The sequence below is a fragment of the Hyaena hyaena genome, unplaced genomic scaffold, assembly GCF_003009895.1.
Source record: "Hyaena hyaena isolate Hyena2069 unplaced genomic scaffold, ASM300989v1 scaffold_236, whole genome shotgun sequence".
Classification (NCBI taxonomy): domain Eukaryota; kingdom Metazoa; phylum Chordata; class Mammalia; order Carnivora; family Hyaenidae; genus Hyaena; species Hyaena hyaena.
In genome coordinates, this window is record NW_024080868.1 from 1,659,362 (window position 1) to 1,671,500 (window position 12,139).

Below are 12,139 nucleotides of genomic sequence, written 5' to 3' on the forward strand. Positions count from 1 at the left end.
TAAATCCCCTTTGGGCTCAGAGTGGTTGATGTTAGTATTTTCCACATAACACTGACTTCTGTATTAGCAATGGAATTACTGAGACAGCCTTTTATGCTGGAAGCATGCACCACTGTTGCTTCTCGATTTTTCTCCAAGCCAATATCTAACAATATTCTGTAACTTTTGATACTGACACTTGATCTTACCAGATGGAATCCCTTATCAGAAAAAAAAATTCCTATTCCTTCCTTCCGTAGTTTATACACTGAAATGGTGAAGGACCTCGGGCGTCCAGTCACGGCAACAGCAAGGAGGATGAAACACGCATACGTCCAGGCAATGACACCTGAATTCACCGCCCAAAAGTAGTTATTGTAACATATCATCAACTGTAAGATACACCCCAGTTTTAGAGATATAAGAAGATATAAATAGGTGCATCTACGAAACATAAAATACAGTATAAAGTAAGCAATTTTTAAAAGCAGTCTTCTTTATCTTAGATCTGTGTGTTTTGATACAGAAAACATAAAAACTGAACATCTATTGTTCTTAAACCACACCGTGCAATTTAGCAACCAATTAATCAGAGCCTTAAAATATACTCCAATGGCAGTAATTTCTCTGACATCAGCTATCGCACATTTTTCTAAATATGTCTGCTGAGGCAAGATAAATAAAAGCAAAAATAAACTATTGGGACTGTATCAAAATAAAACATTGAACAGTGTTTTATGTGTGCTTCTGCACAGTGAAGGAAACAACCAACAAAACTAAAAGGCAACCTACTACATGGGAGAAGATACTTGCAAACGACTTATGCAATAAAGGGTTAGTATCCAAAATATATAAAGACCTGATACAATTCAACATCAAAAAAACAAGAAACAAGAGTGCAGCGTGAACATGGGGAAGCAAAAGAAAGCAAGAAAGTATGCGACCATGAAGCAAATGCTTAGTCTGAGATCAGAGGCTTAAAGAGAAGGATAGATTGAAACCTATAAAGAAAGAAAAGAAAGATCCCAGTGCACTCAAGGAAAGAGAAGTCCCCCAATATCCTTCCTGCTTATTCTTCCAATATAACACACAGCTGGGCCCACCTTACCACATCCTGGTTGATACCAACTTTATCAACTTTTCCATTAAAGCCAAACTTGACTTAGTACACTCAATGATGGACAGTCTGTATGCCAAGTGTATCCCTTGTATAACTGACTGTGTAATGGCTGAAATTGAGAAATTGGAGCCAAAGTATCAAGTGGCTCTAAGAGTACACGTTGGTACTCCTTGTGATGAAGTGTCAAGTACACCTCAAGCACTTCTGCTGCTTACCAAAGAACGAAGCTTGTCTCAATGAGAAGCATTTGTGTCCTTGTTTGAATTGTGAGCCAGACCAGCTGCTTTTTCATGGAATGTCATTTTTACATGAAGAATAACTGACAAACACTGTTTTTTCAGACTTTAGTATTTAGTGGATAGTTTCTCAAAAATTAATGCAGTGAATCTGTCATAGGAAAATAACTTTCTGTATTATGAATGGTAAAGTTCAGGCTTTCAAGTGAAAACTGGAGTGTTGGAAAACCATGAGCTTATCACATTCCCAATACTAAAGACCTTTCTGTTGAGACCAGAGGAAGGAAGGAAGGAAGGAAGGAAGGAAGGAAGGAAGGAAGGAAGGAAGGAAAGAAAGAAAAGCAAATAATCCAATTAAGGGCAGAAGCTCTCTCCTCAACTCTTTGATCAGCAAGTCTGGCCCCAAATCTGCAAACTCTAACCAATGATACAAAGACCCTGATCCACTCTCCCTTGAAAGCAGTTCCAGGACTAATTTATTTGAGTTTCTCAAACACAATACTTGAGGGGACCTCACATCTCATGTACATGACTTCTCAAAATATTTCTTCCAACAAAGTCAGTAGCCTTTCAGGGAAGAGTTCCGGTACTTACCATTTCTTCCCTGTTACTTTCTGTTACTTTCTCAGTAATGTCCAGCTGCTAGGCAAACTGGCTTCCTCCAGAGCTATCTGACTAATCTACCTTTTACTCCTCTTAATCTAGCTCTGGCTATAACAGGAAAATCCCTGCCCTGGAGCCATTTGATTTGAGTGCCAATCCTGGTCACATCATATAACAAAGGACCTGCAGCATTGTGCTTAGACCCACTGAGCTTCATTTTCTTCATCTATAGACAAAAATGAGCTCTCTGCCTTTATGTGATCTAATGCTCTATTCTCCATGGTTCCATATCTTTGATGAGTAGTCTTTATATCTGCTCCAAAGAATGGAGTTTATAAAAGATGGAAGTATGGACCTCACAACCATGGCCTCCTTTTAGCCATAAAAATTTTACTATAATCAGTTTTCTTTGCTAAATCTAAGTAAGGTTTTATTTGAATAAGTAACCCCTAGACAAAATAAATAAAAATATTCCAGGAAATTTATTCATGTCAAGGATTTATTGAGTAGAGCCTATCTACTAGACATTGTTCTAGGTGCTGGAGTTTTCCTTGTGAACAAGACAGAGGTCTCTGCATGGTGGATATTTGAGAGACTATTTATGTTAAAGTAGTTTGTAAACTTCAAAGCACTACACAAGATAATGTTTGCTTATGTAAGTGAATACAATTTTGTAAAAAATAATTCTTTATTATTAAAATATTTTGTCAGACCTAGTATTTGTTATGGTCCATTAGAACATAGTTGAAAAAACTCTCAAAATCAACTAGAAAAGAAAAACGTTTTACAAGGAGAAATAAATTTCTATAAACTGTATCTCACTAAATGATTTAACAAAGAATGCGGTTAATACGGCATTTCCTACAGTGTGGAGGTTCCTCAGGAAACTAACAATAGAACTCCCCTAGGACACAGCAATAGCACTGCTAGGAATTTACCCAAGGGATACAGGAGTGCTGATGCATAGGGACACATGTACCCCAATGTTCATAGCAGCACTCTCCACAATAGCCAAATCATGGAAAGAGCCTAAGTGTCCATCAACGGACGAATGGATCAAGAAGATGTGGTATATCTATACGATGGAATACTACATGGCAATGAGAAACAATGAAATCTGGCCATGTGTAGCAACATGGATGGACCTTGAGGGTGTTATGCTGAGCGAAATAAGTCAGGCAGAGAAGGACAAATATCACATGTTTGCACGTATAGGAGGACTAGGAGGAACTTAACTGAGGACCATGGGGGAGATGAAAGGGGGAAATGGTGGGGGAAAGGTGGAGAGAAAAACAAACTGAGGACTGATGGATGTGGAGGGAGGGGGGAAGGGCATGGAGGAGGGCATTTGTGGGGATGAGCACTGGGTGTTATATGGAAACCAATTTGACAATAAACTATTTGTAAAAAAATAAAAATAAAAATAAATGTTTCTACTTAAAATAAAAATAACAAAAATCCTACTAACCTTAGGGGTTAAAAGAAACACCCAAACTATTCCTTGGAACCTGATAAATTCCTTTAATTGGACTTTGGTTGTTTCATATTCTTTTGAATTTCAAAAAATGTGCCATCAGATTATTGTTAATTTTAGTAGGTATGATATCAATATTATGGTTATAATTTTAAAGTCCTTATTGGTTAAGATACCTATTTATGAGTGAAATGAGAGGTCTCAAATTTTTATTTAACACTTGAGCAAAAAAAAAAAAAGTTGGAGAAGAAATGAAACAAGAAAAGCAAGAGACTGCTGGTTATTGAAGCTGGGTAAAGAGTACATGGAAATTATGGTGCTCTTTCTACCTTTGAGTGTGTTTGGTAATTCCATAATAAAAAGGGGTTTTTAATGCATCTATCATTAGCACATTTAGGTATCATTATGACAGCGCTACTATAAATTCTGGTTTGATTTAAGTCCTTTCTATCGGTATTAAAAAAAAAAGACACAAGTCATCTCAACTACTATTTGATGTTGTGCTGAAGAATCCCAGTAAAGAGTTCCTCTAAAAAAACAAAGCAGGAAAAACATACTTAAGCTGATATTCTTTTCATGTGGTATACTTACGTACCGACAACTTTCGAGACAATCAATTGACAGTGTACCAACATGAGTAACAGTTCAGGAATCTGACCAAAAAAACTGTCCTAGACACCGGCTATAATAATAACAGCTAACAGTTTTTGAGGGCTATTCACTAGGCACTGTACTAAGTGCTTTTTAATGTACTTAATTCTGAGGGAGATTAATAATATGATCCTGATTATACAGAGTAAAAAACACCCAAAGGAAAAGACAGGTTAGGAAACTTGTGTAAAGTCACAGATAGTAAGTGACAGAGCCTGGTAGAGTTTGTGTACAAAACCATTACATTATATTGCTTTAACCATAGCCATTAGAAGTGTAATAGATCACAGAATCTCATTTGTAAATCACGAATCATTAAAAACACAAACAAAAATCAAAACAAAAGAAACCCAAAAAGCCCTAAGGATAAATCTAACAAAAGAAAATCATATTTGTAATAATTTAAAACAAGACCAGATGGGAAGCCTACATATTACATCATATGGATGTCAATTCTCCAAAATAACAAAAAACTGCAGGGTGGGGGAGGAGGGATGGGCATAAAACCAAAGAGAGTAAATCTTGCCTTCCAGATAACCTCATCCACAGGCCAGTCAGAGAATTCCCTAGAGCTAGAACTGCAAGGTGCCCCATTCGCACAAAGAGCCCAAATCCAGGAACTTGGCTCAGCTGCTTTGAGAAAAGGGCGTAAGGAGATCCCAAATAATGGCATGTCAAAGCATGAAGTCTTCTACTTCACCACAGGAACCGAAGCAAACCTGACAGCCCAGCCAACGTTCACTAAGATGCAGTCAGTGCAACATCTGGCCACTGTGTTCCCGGTAAAGACAGTTACAGGATTACAATTCTCCAAGATAGTTACAGGATTACAATTCTGCAGCTCCGCAACAATAAAAGAGCTTTCCCTGAGTGCCAGAGTGCCTGAGGGGTGTTAGCAGATCAGCCACAGTAACCTTCCATTGGCTTCAATGTTGCTGAGCTGAAGTCCACGGCAGGTGTTCTCCCATTCAGCAATCCCTGTTTACAGGTAAGGAAACTGGCTAGAACAGGCTTCTCTTCCCAGGTCATAAAATTATTTTAAACCAGAACCAGAGAGCTCCTAGCCCTCTTCCCGAAATGTCCTGATGATGAGTCTGAATATACATGTTGAAATTACTGCAACCTATTTATATTTCCCCAATCCTCAAATACTCACCTACCACCTTTGAGATTTTGCCATGTCTATATATCATTTCTACTATTATTCACGTTATACTCTTTTTAAAATCTACTCATTTTCACATACATTAACTCAGCTTTAGTCTAAGCAACAACAGCCATAAAAGCATGAATAAGATACGCATTTTTCCTAACACATAAAAATAAATACACATCTACTGCAATTACAGTGTTGGTCTCTGAACCACTCCCCCAAATAGTAAATTCCTCTTTGCCATATTAGGAAAGATTCCTTGCATGTGTTCCAAGGAATTCTAATCTATATCATGTTAATAGGTGTTACTGATGAAAGAATGCATAATCACATAAACCTGGGGGATGTTAACTAAAACAAAGTTAAATCGTTTTTAATTTTTTAAATTGTCACACATCTCAGAGCCTTTTAGAATATGCAATGAGACTTTCTAATAGGGGAATATAGTACAGCATCTCCAAAGGTATTTGACCATAAAAGCCTTTCTTCTAGGCAGGATCAGTATTGAAAACATTTTCTAAGCTGTATTAATTTTCAAAAAGTTAGTTTTTCCTTTTGAGTCCATAAATTGTACAAATGGATATTATAAATAGTAATTTATACTGTATCCCTATTAGCATATTCAGAATATTTTTATAGTAGTAAAAAAGAATAGAGGATTTGTCTTCTTTAGGCATTCTTTAAGTATTTGTGGTATCATGGGGAAAATATTTTAAAGTATTTTTACTATTTTTAATATTAATAAAGTTCTTACTATTAATATTTAATATTTGTAAGTACTGTTATTTGAGTATAGCTGACAATTTACATTAGTTTCAGGTGTACAACATAGTGATTCACCTTCTCTATATGCTATGTTATCTCACCCCAAGTGTAGCTACCATCTGTCACCATATAATGCTATCACAGTATCGTATCGCGGACTATATTCCCCCTGCTGTGCCTTTTATTCCTGTGACTTACTCATTCCAGAACTGGAAGCCCATATCTCCCACTGCCCTTCGCCCATTTTGCCCATCTCCCACCACCCTTCCCTCTGGCAACCATCAATTTGTTCTCTGTACTGTTCTCTGATTCTGCTTTTTATTTGTTTTAAACTAATGCTTTAAAGCCAAAGTATATGAATGAATATTTCTTTCCACTACATTTTCAAGTAAAATTAAGAACCAAAACTCAAAGCACAGAAAATGTTATAATACCCTTTTTCAGTATTCATGTTAATGAAATTGAGTATTACATTAATAACATTGATATGTTAAGAAAATGTTCCTTTCACAGGCCATTTTGAGTATACTACCCTTAATAAATACTTATCTTTTCCCAACCAAAGTTTCAATATATTCTTCCTCCACAACTTTCTTTTTTAAATTTTTTTAATGTTTTATTTATTTCTGAGAGAGAGACAGAGAGAGAGACAGCATGAGCTGGGGAGGGTCAGAGAAAGAGGGAGATAAAGAATCTGAAACAGGCTCCAGGCTCTGTGCTGACTGCCAGTTCAAACGCTGGGGGCTTGAGCCCACGAACAGCGAGATCATGACCTGAGCTCAACCAACTGAGCCACCCAGGCGCCCACTTCCTCCACAACTTACAGGGGTCATCAACTTATGGAGTGAATTTTTATTCTATAAAATGTGTTACGTTCTCTGGTTCAAAAATATTTATTAACTAGAAAGCTGTATTCTTCTGAGGTTCCTCACCAAACACTGGAGGTGAGGAAAATGATTCAGCTCTTGTAAGTGTCCTTATTTAAGACTGATGCATTGTAACATAATCAGCCTGAATAAGTTCTATTCATTGGAATTTAAGTACAAACTGCGACTAAAAATGGAGTTTTCTCCTCTCTCTGGTTCTAAAATTAATTGTGCACCACACTGCACTTATGATGAAGATATAATTAGCATTTTACCCATTTAGTGAAGGAGGTAAACAAGAGTTCAGCTTATATAAATATAATTAAAAATATGTATTCTACTTTACACAAATGAGACTTGTTAAAATATACCAAGAAGAAAAGACAAAATAGATGTAACTAATAAATGTTTGATCCTTTAGGAAAATATACCCCCAAAGGGCTCTATTATTTGAGCAAACTTCTAGGCCACATGTTTGAAATGATTCAATTTTTCAAATATTCATTTTTGTGTACTTTTAAACATGACAATACATACTGAATAATGTCAAGTTAGGTTTTAATGATTGCAATTCACCTTTTTTTCAATCATTTACTCCCTCTTTGGGTCCCAGAATTCTATTTGAGGTATTGGAAGATTTAGCTAGCTGGAGTTGAAAACATTCAGACTTAAATGACAGTTTGATCCAAGCACAAACTCTTCCTGACTCTTCAATTTGTATCCTGATGCTCCCTGACTTGCAAATATGGGCATTTTGCATAAAGTCATTTAGTATACTACGTGATACATTCCAGACATTCTTAAAGCATCTAACAGGTGAATATGCTTTCCAAGACTGTCTATCCTGAGATTTATTTTTCTAGTTATGTATTTAATCATGATCTCTCTCCTGCTGTACCCACTTCACATTCTCTTCATACAAAGTTTGCCCTCCAAAGCAAAAAATCCTGATAAAAGATCTTCAAAGCCCTTCCACAGTCTCCTAGGCAAAAAGGACCACACACACATATCATCACAAGTTTACAAAACCACCATTTGTTAGGGTTTCTTAAAACCGACCCTGTACACATCATATGCCAGAATAAGCATGACAGAGGAGCTTCATTTCTTGTGCCGTTGCTAGTAAGTTAGCAATCTTGGGCCCTTGAAGGAAAGTGTGATGTTATTAGCAATGTTTGCAATGAGTATAGAAAAATAAAAAGGGATAGATGATGTATTTCATCCCTGAGTTTGTGCCTACCTTCTTGATTACGCCCATTCCCATACCATTTCCCATAAAAGAGACGTACCAAAATGTATCCAGATTTCCTAACTGACTTTACACCCTGATAGAAGCCGCCAACTCCCTTGCAGGACTACCATAAGCTTATCTAAGACTAATATAAAGGGCTTAGTATAAGCCAAGCTATAAACTGTAGCATATAGTTCATACTCGATCAATGCTTTTTCATGTTATTAACACCACTCTCCATCTATAGGCTCAACCGAAGCACGAAAGTTGATTTTCGCTGTGTCTGTGAACAGAAGCCAGAGCTTCATAAGGAAGTATTCAATCATTTAAATGTCATAGAAATTGTTAATGGTCCCCTTGGTAGTTGCAGAAGTGGTAACCTACTCCGCATAAAATAGAAAATTAAAGTAAGTGGCTATAAACTCAAATCAGAAACACTGTGAATTTTCTACTTCCTATTTTTGCACCTGCTTCCCAGCGGCACAGGGATAGGTGGTGCGTGTCTAGACAGAATATATCATTATCATTCCAAGAAGTTTTACCTGCATCCTTTATTAAAAATGTAATGGCCTTTTGTTTTTTTTTTTTTTCGGGGATAGACTGAGGTGTTTAGGAGTGGGCCCCTGCTCAGTGCTGGGGAAGGAGACTCTGTAATTCTGTGGCCAGTAACTCCCGTGCTCTGTCACAGCACTTATGAGCTCCGTGACCCTGGAAAAATTACTTCTCTCCTTCTCAGTATCCTAATTTGTAACAAAGGGCAAAAACTTCACCCAAAGCACGATGCACATTGCCTGGCACGTGGTAACTAATAAATATTGTTATTGATACTGTTGCTAGAGAAAGGAAAGGGTGAGGAGAAAAAGAAAGAGGGAAGATGTGCTTGGCTTTGCTCTGTAAGTAATTTTACAAGGTGTCTAGAATCCTGGTTGTCTAGATCCCAAGGTTTGTGAATTTAAAAGAGCTCAACAGGTGGCTGCCATTCTAGAGAAGAGCAGTGGGGACCCATTGTTGCAGAACAGGGACAGAGTGTGGAAAGGGAAGCTCTCAATAATGAGTGGAATTCGAATTACAGAAAAGCTTTTATCATTATTATGAATGGAGGGGGGAAATGAGATGTTAGCATTTGCCCAAAGTTTAAAATGCCACTACAATTAACACATTAGCTCAGGGATTACAGAGTTGATACTGGTTCTGCAAGGGAAACGATTCCCTCAAATTTCTAAAAATAAACAAGAGCCCCCCAAAGCTCCACACAGCAATGCAGCAGTTACCTGGGCAGAACTGATAAACTCCTGAAACAGAAATTTCTGATCAACACAGCTATTATAAAGCTACAGATCTCGGGCCTCCTTCTCATAAAGCAGTGTTTGTGGGAAATCTCTAAAACAGCAGACACAACCCTCTAACTATCTTGTACAGAGCTCATCTTAGAAAAACACAGGGGATCAGAGTGGCTAAAATGAGCAAATCAGAGAACTCGAGATGCTGGCGAGGATGTGGAGAAAGGGGCACCCTCCTGCACTGTTGGTGGGAATGTAAACTGGTACAGCCCCTCTGGAAAACAGTGTGGAGGTTCCTCAGGAAACTAACAATAGAACTCCCCTAGGACCCAGCAATAGCACTGCTAGGAATTTACCCAAGGGATACAGAAATGCTGATGCATAGGAGCACATGTACCCCAATGTTCATAGCAGCACTCTCAACAATAGCTAAAACATGGAAAGAGACTAAGTGTCCATCATCGGACGAATGGATCAAAAAGATGTGGTTTATCTATACCACGGAATACTACATGGCAATGAGAAAGAATGAAATCTGGCCATGTGTAGCAACGTGGATGGACCTTGAGGGTGTTATGCTGAGTGAAATAAGTCAGGCAGAGAAAGACAAATATCATATGTTTGCACGTATAGGAGGATTAGGAGGAACTTAACTGAGGAACAAGGGGGAGAAGAAGGGGCGAAATGGTGGGGGAAAGGAGGAGAGGCAAACCATGAGAGATTCTTGAATGCTGACAAAATCTGAGGACTGATGGATGTGGGGGGGAGGGGGGATGGGCATGGAGGAGGGCACTTGTGGGGATGAGCACTGGGTGTTATGTGGAAACTAATTTGGCAATAAACTATTTGTAAAAAAAAAAAAAAAAAAGAAAGAAAGAAAAACACAGGAGAAAAAGTCAATGCAAAAACACATTTTTGTCAAAGTCCTAGGAGAGTACACTAAACCGTTAAAAAATAGCAAGGGGAAATTTTTGAAAAATACAAATTACTGTTTAAAAAATATTTTTTAATATTTTTAAATCATTCTTAAGACCCGCCTTTGGCAAAAGCTAAACGATTTGACTTGGGGTTAAAAGCTGAATCATCTGCCATCTAAGACAAAAAGAGAGACCCCTGGACTTCCTTTCACAAGCTAGGATTTATAGACACTTCATAAAATGGGCATTTCTACCACCACGCCTATAAGAACCCAAAGCAGTCTGTAAACAGGATCTCCAAAATTATGGGAGGCCAGGGAAAACCGTATGTAGCATATGTCCTTCTCCTCAAGAGGAAAATATATTTTATTTTTACTCTTTTGGGAGGATTTTTTTTAAAGTGTTCAATCTGGGAAACAAAAGATGAGATGCAAGCCAGGAAAAGAAAGACAAAACTAAATAATACGTTTTCTTTTTACCGGTTGTTTGGCTGTAAAAAAGCATTTAAATCCATAGGTAATAACTAACTGCTATCAAGGTTTGAATTAGGGGCGCCTGGCTGGCTCTGTCTGTAGAATATGCAACTCTGGATCTCAGGGTTGTGAGTTCGAGCCCCACACTGGGTACAGAGATTACTTTAAAAAAATCTTTTTTTTTTAAGTTTATTTATTTTGAGAGAGACAGAGACAGCACAAGTAGGGGAGAGGCAGAGAGAAGGAGAGCAAAGTCAGCGCAGTGCCTGACATAAGGCTTGAACCCACGAAACAGTGAGATCACGCTTGCCCTGAGCTGAAATGGAATCGGATGCTCAAAAAACTGACCAAAAATAAAATCAAAATATAAAATAAAATCTTAAAAAAAAAAAAAAAAGGGTTAGGGGCACCTAAGTACTCAGTTAGTTGAGCATCTGACTCTTGATTTTGGCTCAAGTCATGATCCCAGGGTCATGGGTTCAAGTTCCTAGTTGGCCTCTGCACAGAGCATGGAGCCTGCTTGGGATTTCTGCCTCCCTCGCTCTCTGCCCCTCCCCCCCACAGGCTCATTTTCTCTCTCAAAAATAAACAAAGAAATAAATAAATCTAAAAGAAAAAAAAAAGATTCTCTCTCTCCCTCTGCCCTTCTCCCCCTCTCTAAAATTAAAAAAAAAAGGTTAAAAAATAAAGTTTAAATTAAACATATATAGTTTAGAGTGCATTGCATTTTAGACAATGCACTGCCAGTATGTCTTTTAAAAACACTGCAGCATTGGCGTAATATGATCAGAGAAGAGGACTCACTAGGACAGCAAGACAATTTTGCAAAATGTATCCTGTTCTTTCAGCTACTAAAATTTCACAATTTTTTTTACTTCTTAACAGTGGACACCTTATACTAATTCAAGATTCAGAGAAGAAAAAAAATCCATATTTGATGCTTAGCCCTCTTATTAGACATCCTCAAAATGTATTTGCTTTTCCATTACTACATTAGATGAATGAATCTTTCTGCCAAAATGCTTTAGGTAAACTTTATAGCTCTTTTTTAACATATAATGTAGTATTTGATAGGAAAATAGATACTCCAGGTAACGTGGCATCAGAAAATCATATTTAAAATTGCTATTTACATGAAAAATCAAATATCATTTCTTGTTAGATCAAGCACTGTAGCTATTTAAAAAAAAAAAAAGATTAAGTTTTCCTATAAAATTAGCTGCCCGTCTATTCATTTACTTGACCTGCCTCAGACTTCTGTATCTTTAGACCTTCATAAACTACAGCAGAGGTTCATCTTATAACTTTAGTGTAATTTGTGATCAATACCCATTAAGCTGGAGGTTAAGGAGCAGGCCAAGGAAGAGATTAATTGTTGGCTTGAATTTCAA